Source organism: Aphelocoma coerulescens, chromosome 2, assembly GCF_041296385.1.
Source record: "Aphelocoma coerulescens isolate FSJ_1873_10779 chromosome 2, UR_Acoe_1.0, whole genome shotgun sequence".
NCBI lineage: Eukaryota > Metazoa > Chordata > Aves > Passeriformes > Corvidae > Aphelocoma > Aphelocoma coerulescens.
Genome location: NC_091015.1, coordinates 21,120,669 through 21,129,698, shown reverse-complemented (window position 1 = coordinate 21,129,698; position 9,030 = coordinate 21,120,669). Strand labels below are relative to the sequence as shown.

Here is a 9,030-nt window from a genome sequence, read left to right as displayed (position 1 = left end):
CTTGGTGTGATCCTGCAAGACGTTGAGTTTTGATTATTATGGTAGGCAACTGTGTTTGGAATTTTGTGAAAGTTGGTCTTACATTGTTAAAAAAGGCATGTTGCAATATTATTCTGTAGGTCCAATCCAGCACAAATTACAAATAACTCCACAGATGTAAATTGTAAACTGAGGTGTTAACTAGCACATGTGAGATCAGAATTGGGTCTGCTATTTGCATCACACTCCCGGAATCCTGTTTCAGTTCTGTTCACCCAGTTTGCTAAAATCAGCTTGCTGCAACAGAGTTGCAAATCACAGGGATATACAATGAGTGCTCTCCTTCCCAAAAGAGTCTGATTATGCCTGCACAATGAGGAAGGGACCGGGACATTTCCCTGTGGCACTGTAGAGATGTAAGCCTTGCAGAGGAACCATTGTTTATTTTTTTTTCCAGCATAATACATTGCCAATGCCATTATTAATAGGCTATCCTGTACTGGATGTAACTTTAGGTTTGGTATTTTTTATGTTATGTTATTTGTGCATTTAGCAATAATAGCAAATAAAGGATGCAGATCGGAGACAAAAATTGAATATCTCCTGAGATATGTATGTGTTCTTATGCAATTCATACATTTTCAGCTAGAAGTTTGTGTTCTTTCTATGCAGCATTAAAACTCTAGTGTGCACAATTACTGCCCAAATCCAAAATGCCTCAAGTGAGAAATGGAACATGACTGCCTAGAGAGCATGTCTGCCATCTGGGACTGAGATTTTCTGATCCCCAGGGACATAAAATTTCAGCTGGAATGCTGCTTTCATATATTGAGACATTACACATATGTTTTCAATATGGAGAGGCACACATATGCACATGTATGCACACAAATGTAAAATAGAAATGTGTATGTTTTTGTGAAATCAGAACAGAACAATAAAACCTATGACTATCATAATTCAGGAACCTGCTATTTTGTGTTCTATTGTTTAAACGTAATTCAAAAGAGCAGGATAATATACAAAATATTCCATGAAAATGTTCTTGATCACTGGCATGCATTACTCTACTGAGTTAATTGATAGAGAGCCAAATGCTGTTTGCACTTCACTGCTGTTTGTACTTCACTCATGAGCAACCCCGTAGGCCTGGAAGGAGCCCTCGCTCCTGTGCTACTACACACTGAACCTCTTTGAACTTACCTTGGAGTTTCACTGCCATTTGTGAGAACAGAATTTACCCTGGAATCTCCTCTTAATTAGCTTTAAATCACTAATGCCAGTCTTCCAATATCTTAAAGAGGCAAGAATCTTTTATGGATTTTAATGCCTGGGAAAGAGAATGAAATGGGAAAAATTTTCTCTGAGTGTCCTGATAAATGCCACTTCTCTCTGCAGTGCTGGAAGGAATCAGGAAAGGATATCTGAGGAGAGAGCTATGCCTCTGAACAGGGTAAGACCATCTGACTGTTGTGAACCTGAGTTACAAAGGGAATCACAGATCACAGAATCACCAGGTTGGAAGAGACCTTCAAGATCATTGAGTCCAACCAATGCCCTAACCTCAACTAAACCATGGCACCAAGTGCCACATCCAATCTTTTTTTAAACACATCCAGGGATGGTGATTCCACCACCTCCCTGGGCAGACAATTCCAGTATTTAACCACTCTTTCCATAAAAAACTTTTTCGTGATATCTGACCTATATTTCCCCTGACACAGCTTAAGACTGTGTCCTCTCGTTCTGTCAGTTGCTCCCTGGAGGAAGAGACCAAACCCCACCTGACCACAACCACCCTTCAGGAAGTTGTAGACAGTGATAAGGTCACTTCTGAGTCTCCTTTTCTCCATGTTAAACAACCCCAGCTCCTTCAGTCATTCCTCATAGGGCTTGTGTTCCAAGCCCCTCACCAGCCTTGTCGCCTCCTCTGGACGCCCTCAATGCCATTTTTGGAGAGTAGCATTTCCTGCCATGATGTTGCAGTGATAATGTGTTGGGAAAAACATGTTCAATTATTATTTTCAGAATTAATTTTGAGCCAGGCAAAGTGCAGCACAGGGAGTGTGCCTGCGGGAGGAATCTTTGTGTCGGCACAGGGAGCAATGCTGCAGCAAAGGTGAATAGCGGCAACATCGAGGCAGCTTTGAGCAAATTCTTCAGACAACTTGTCTGGTGAGTGCTTCTCCAACATTTGTCTCTCACCAGGCAGGGATATTAACAGCTTTAAGCACAAACCAAATTTGTACTGCCAACTCTGTTACTCGGGCTCCTTTATTCAGGAAGTATGGCAAGAGGAAAGCAATACACAGTTGTGCTGCCAAGTGTGGACACTGTGGGATTCAGCCACCAGACAGACTGAGTCTAAAGACTTTGAGTCAGTTTCCTTTTTATGTATTTAATCATCCCCTTAGGTTTTATGTCCCAGATATTTTTTCTTTACACCGGGTAGGCATTTATTTGGCATTTAACATACATATTTTATTAGGTTTCTGTTCTTAATTATGTCCTTATCACACCTCCCCACTCAATCTATTACAGCTTTTTCATTTTAAAGTGCTAATAAATAGCTAGTCTGAAGTCAGAAAGTAGGTATCTCAGTGACAATATCACATCTGGGCTTCCTTTCCACTTGGTGTATTCACTGGGCAGGTGAAAATACGGTTTGGTTTTCTATTTTCCAGTCAAAATAAACTTCCTCACCTCTGTGGTTTCAGTATGTCATGTTAGAATAATCTCCTTCATCTGCCCAGCTTCCTTCATCTGTGCAACTTCCGATGAGGGGCACAAAGGATAAACTGAGCTGCCCTTGCTGTTCCCTTTGCAGGGTTCTCTTTCACTTGTACAGAGGTGAGATCTCAGTGAAAAGGATGCTGCTGCCAGAGGACTGCAAGGGGGTGGCAAATGCAAAACCATGTCCAGAACTCCAGTCACTTGTAAGATTTGCGTGCCTCCACTCCAGACAATCACACCCGCTGTGTTCCTGTTTATACAGGTGTTTGTGCCAGGTTTGCAGAGTGAGAACACTTTGAATATTGATGGACCCATAGACACTGTCCTGGAGTCAGGTCTTTATTCCCTACACATGCATTTTCCTTGTGCTGTTTTGTCTTCAGTTGTATGACAATGTAAATGAACTAATTTCTAATTGCTTTAAGTCAGGCAGGCTGTAGGACTGTGAAAAATACAGATAAAAGCTGTTATTTGAAAACCTGCAGACAAATATGTCACTTGTACCCACAACCTTTCCCACTGGCCACCTGCTCAGGGCAGAATGTGCCCTGAGTGGCAGTGGCAGAAGAGAGCAACAGAGAAAGAAGTATAAGTATTTGTCCTGATGAGGACACAATTGCCAGGTGATGGCAATTCTCAGGTAAACTAGATGCTGCAATGGAGGTGCTCCTCTTTGCAAAAAGGCATGTGTTTGCCAAGCTCCACATGAGAACTCTGAGAAGTAGAATACAGAGTGAAAGTCTGTGGCTGATCTTGCTGAATGGGACAGATGGAAACCCTTGCCAAAAATAGCTTTGCTAGAAGTAGAACACATGGTAAATTGCATTAATTTTAATAATTGCTTTTTATGCTTTGATAAAAACTGGCAAAGACCTAAAGGATCCTCTACCCAAGATAATTAGCATAGTTCTCCTCGACTGCTCCCCTTTAAAGAGAATGCTGTTTTGAGGCTCTCACGGCTCACAGAATTGAGAAGGATGAGGCTGCCCACTTGTGCCAGGAAAGCAGAGCGCTCACTAGTACGTGGGACCCACCGGAAAAACAGTTTAGCTGCTGATACATCAAGTAGCTTGAGGCCATTAAAGCAGCCTTGAGTCTGCAGCCTGGCAACATCCAATGTCTCTCTGGCCACAGGATCTTGCAGAATCACACTCTGAAGGTGAGCAGATCCACAATCTTTAAAAAAAAATCAGCAACCACCTTCTTCCAAAATGAAGGGGAAATTTTTTTTTTTTTTTTTCAGGAGACACAAGACTTCTAGGTACTGTAGGAGAAAGGGAACAGGCAGCTCCTTCACCCCCTCCAAACAGGATTTTCGGCTACCATGGTGCCAGGTAGACCTGTTTTTTTGCCACATGAAAAGTGATAATGGGAAGAACATAACTGCACTACTGCTTCTTATCCCAATCTCTGCTCAAGATTTAGGGGTGCTTGACTTGAAAAGAAATCTTCATATCAAAGTAATCTCCTCCAGAAATGGTGCTGGATGCAGTGTCAGAGAGCACCAGCACCCCATTAACTCCAGCCATCTCACCACCCTCCTAAATTGGTTTAGTCTTCTCCCCAGCTACAGTCAAACCAAAACACAGAGCTCCAGCTGCTGGCGGTGTCCAGGCCAGTGACATGGAACTGGATTCTAATTGATGTTGTTAACGCAGGGCATCTGCTCTTCAAAGAGCTCTGAAATAATGTTTAATTACCTGGGGGAGTTTGGAGCCAACAATGCCTGCATTCTGTCCAGCTCTCGGGAATACACAATACGTTTCTTACTCAGGTGCTATACATTTTTGCATGAATTAAATGTATTTTCTTTCACAGCTAAAAAAGTGTGACTGTCAGTCCAGATCAGAGTCAGCCCAAGATACAGTCACAAACCTGTCAGGGTCAGCTATACAAGAGTACAGTGTCTAGGAGTGATATTTGTCTCTATTAGATTAAGGAAGCTCACTGGAACTGCAGTTTTGTCCCCGAAAGAGCACTCTGGGACTGCAGCTGAATGGGGTTGATTTTCTTTTTCCTGCCAGGGCCAAGCTCAGGCAAAGAGACAGGATTTGTGCCACATAAGAGCAGCCTGGGCAAGTCTGAGTATGTGATAAAAATGCATAAATATAGAAATATAAATGTGGCAGCATGCAACTAATGCCCCAAAAGGACTCTTGAGCTAAATATTGGTTGCTTGAGAATGTGATTTGGATGCACTAAGTACTGATTGTTAAAAGTCATTGGGCAGATAGACTGAAAAATCCTCCTAGTTCAGGTCTTCTCCAGCCACAGGGATTACAGAAGTGAGCAAACTCATCCCTCTGCAAGGAACCTGCTCCCTCACGTGCAGCATGGTTTGTCTTTTCCTTCCCAAGCCAGAAGCGAAGCACACGGGCAGGAGCTCAGCAGGGCTGGAGGGATGCTGTTGGCCCAAGTGGGAGGCAGCTGCTGGCTGGCAGGTTTGTGCTGCCGTGCTCAAAGCAGGGGTGGCACCAGAAGCAAGAGCTGCTGCACCCCAAAATGCCTCCCTGCCTTCCCATGGCCTCCCCCCACACCCCAGGGATCTGGTCCTCGAGCACACGTGTGCAGATTGTGCTACTGATGTTATTTGTATCCAGTAATTTTCTAAAGTTCAGATTTAGATTGACAAATGTATTCTGATTTCCTAATATGTTTTCTTCACATCTTTGCTGTGTTTTTCCATAAGAATTATTCTGTTCAGCAGCTTGGGAGAAAACAATCAACAGCTAGAAGGTATATTCAACTTCAGAATTTTGCAGAGAATGATAATGCCTCTTTTTTTTTTTTCCCCCTCTGAAAAATGTATTTGTCCCTGTGTTTCCTCCACTGACACTATCCTGTAGCTCTGCCTTTAACCTGATATTCTGTCACCACTCCTGTTTCTATTGATGTGTTTCTGTGAGGTTGGTCTGTCATGCTGATATTTTGCTCCCACTTTTTTCCTGCAGCTGCACTGCTGTTTAACAGCCTCTTCACAGAGCCCCTCAAAGGCTGATGATTGTGACACTTCAAGCACTCAGTGAAGCCCTCCTCAAACACAGCCCTCAGCTGAGAAACACCGCGAGAGGGGCAAAGAACTGGGGAGAAGTGGACATACCTGAGCAAACACTGCAAGAGGGATGAGATATTCTCGAGCTTCTGGGTTGAAACATTTGACTGCATCACAGGCAGCAGATGAGGACAAATTTTTGACTTTTCTGCAAACCTGTGGGTTTTGACTGTAACTGAAAATGTATGTCTCAGTGTGTCAGGAGATGAGAAATCTTAGAAACACCAACAGAATACCAAAAGTGCTGCAAGGAAACAGAGCTGATTCAGTTTCTTGTCTTACTTAGTAATCAAAGAAGTTGCTTTTGATAGCTTGCTTGTAAAAAAAAGGCTTTGTCATTTTCCTTCCAGAAATTAGCAGCTTTATTTGAACTACTGTCAGGATGCCAAAACCGTGCAGGGAGTGGGACAACTGTAAAAGCTCTATTTTAGGACTGATTAGGGAAGACCAAGCCCCCAGCTTTGTCATGGTTCGATCAGAGTCACCAGCCTGTGCTCACAGGTCCCATAAATACAGAAATCCAGCTAGGCACTGGTGGGATTTTTGAGAACTGCCCAAGAAAGTGCTATTACACCCATACTGGTTGAGTTGAACAGGTTTGCGTGATAGCAGACAAGTCATTCTGCAGTGGATAATTAAAAGCTCACTCATCATGCAAACTCCTTCTCTACATACTGGTAGAGAAGGAGTTTGCATGATGAGTGAGATTTGCTATCTGGGAGCTATTTCCAGCATGATGGATACAAAGTTATCTGAGCATGCTAGACAGAAAATTGTCTTTTTAATCCATTATATGAATAGGCTAGATTGTTTTTAGAGATGGTGCCTAAATTTTTGTTTAGAGCTAAGTTTCTGTACTCTACAGGGGCAGATTTTCCGTGTAAGCTCAGAATGGATGTAGACTTTCTGTTTAGGAGGAAAGATCCAGAAACAGAGCACTGATTTGTGCTTAATTCCATTCAAAGGTTCTTCACAATCATCCAAGTCTCATGGCCAATTCCAAAAGGGAAGAGGGGAAAGAGGAGAGACCAAGACCTGCCTGGCAGAAGGCTCTCTGCTGATAGGGCTTGGCTGCAGAAGGAAAGACTGTTCGTTGCCAGTATAAAAAAGTCATTAGGAATTTCCTCTAGACCTGAGTGCTGACACTCCAGTGCCCAACAGCGATGAGAGAACAAAGATTCTCCATATGCTATAAATCATAATGCATAATGTGTTTGTCCATTTTTCTCCCAAAACTTTTTAGAAAGGCCAAGCTGCAGAGAATTGAACAAATCCAGATTCAAACCCTCCTTGTCTCAAATGTTCTAATTGTGCTGCTCTGATCTCTGCTCCCTGGTTTATGTGCTAACCTCCACTCTGAAGAATTACTCACATTCCTTCTGAACTGCACCCACTCACCACAGCCCAGCTCATTTACTCTGTGTACCCCACTGGTAACCCCAGGAATGCAGTGGCAGGTCTCAGCTGAGTTTGCTTACAACTTGTTTGCATTTCCTATATCACATCTGCATGCACAGAAGGGGAAGTCACTTCCCAGGCTGCCTGAAAGGGACATTGTGACTGATGGAAAGAAGAATACAAGACCCATACCAGAATACCAAATCTCAGATTAAAGCATTTCGTACTACAGAAGCAGTTTAACATATTTTGTGCAGAAGGAAATTTCACTAGAAGTCTGCCAGGATTTTGGAATCATGAGGGATATGCTCTGTGAAATAAGGGCAGAGGATTGACCCTGTCATGCTATTAGACCTTTCCAGACACCCATGTAAGAGCCCTGGCTTCCAGTAATGTGGAAATACTGCTTTTTGCCACAGACCTTGTGAATGGAGGTATTTCATTTTGAGGAGCCCTCAGCGCCCACTCCTTGCAGAGGCAGTGTCAGGCAGGGCACCTACTGGGGCGGGCTGCTCCTCTGCCCCTGCACAGGGTACCATACTCCCTGTTCTTGCCCTGAAAGTTTATTTCTCTTAATAATGTCTTGTAACTCCCACCAGATGCATCCACGTTCATCCACTCCCTTGAGAAGTTGGAACCTTTGCCCTGGGTTTACTATACCCATTCTTTTTGGGGTGGTGCCACCTGACTCCTAAGCCAGGGTGAGGAGCAGCCGCTTCTTCAGGTCTCTCAACAATGTTGTGATTTCAGCCTTCAAGGCAGATGAGCCTTCTTTGCTGGCTGCAACACTGAAACGGAAAATGTTGACTGAACGAGACTTATTCTGAACAGAACATGAGCATTTTCTTCTCAGTCACACTTGAATTTTTTGATCATTGGTGCTACAGGTTACAAACATGTCTTCCACTCTCCTGGAACAGCCACCAGACAACTTGTGAGGTGAGGAGGAAAGTAGGAAGCCCTGTCAGCTAAAAAAGCTAAGGCATGAGGCAGAGCAAATGTGCTTTGGGTTTCATCAGCACTTTTGCACCCAAATAAGGTCTGATGGCTGTTACCTGGACAATGGTCTTGCATGATGCCATCAGTCACTCTTCAGCCTAAATTCTGGGTGATGCTTATTAGCAGAGGGAGCTCCTGCAGTGGCTGTTGACACTTGTGTCTCCTGTAGTGTCATGTCATGTTCCAGCAGATTGAGGCGCTGCAAAATCTTGAAGATAGGAGTTGTGATCTCTGTGAAAATGTTTCAGAATTTGGGCCTAATTTTATTTTCCTTCCTCGTAGGAAATGTCTGCCATGGCACCTGTAACCAGGAGAGGAGGTCTGAGTGAAAAAGAACATTAGTTTTCTTCTTTTATAGGGTCAATAAAGAAGAATTACATTAAGCAAAGATAAGGTAGGAAAACAGCTGATTTGAAATGTGTAAGAGATGTGTGGTCTTCTTAAAAATCCCACAGGAACTGATTATCTCAGTTTACAACTAGTTTAAGGCAAAATGCAAAAAAATGACGAGGCTGGCCCTAACCATCACTTTAGAGGGGGGTTATTCACGTTGTTTCATAGGAAGTGGTGAATTACTAAAAAGCTGTCTCCATGTCCATGTTGCTGCAATTACTCCCAATTACTGTCACTCACTCTTCTAAGGGATTTCTCACCGTTGTGTTTGCAAGGGCAGCCTCCTCTTGCTGCTGTGCCCTGACTCACCGCTGCTGTCCTGGGAATGCTGGGTCTTGGAGCAGGGCTGGGCCACTGAGAGGCTTTACACAGGTGGGGGTGTTTGAAGAGGGGTGGGCTCCATCTCCTCTCACTGCTATCACCCACTGCATCGAGCCCCTCCTTTGTTTGCCCTGAGCCTAATTACAGCTCTGTCC

The 9,030-nt window shown here is 43.6% G+C and overlaps 1 long non-coding RNA gene across 1 annotated transcript; it reads right to left on the bottom strand.

Moving 5' to 3' along the window:
• Nucleotides 1-2,398: 2,398 nt before the first annotated feature.
• On the bottom strand, nucleotides 2,399-8,918 carry LOC138106312 (uncharacterized). The gene is made up of 3 exons (XR_011148966.1): nucleotides 8,815-8,918; nucleotides 8,218-8,462; nucleotides 2,399-7,950 (listed from the first exon to the last, which is right to left on the bottom strand). It is a non-coding gene; the product is annotated as an uncharacterized lncRNA (long non-coding RNA).
• Nucleotides 8,919-9,030: the final 112 nt, after the last annotated feature.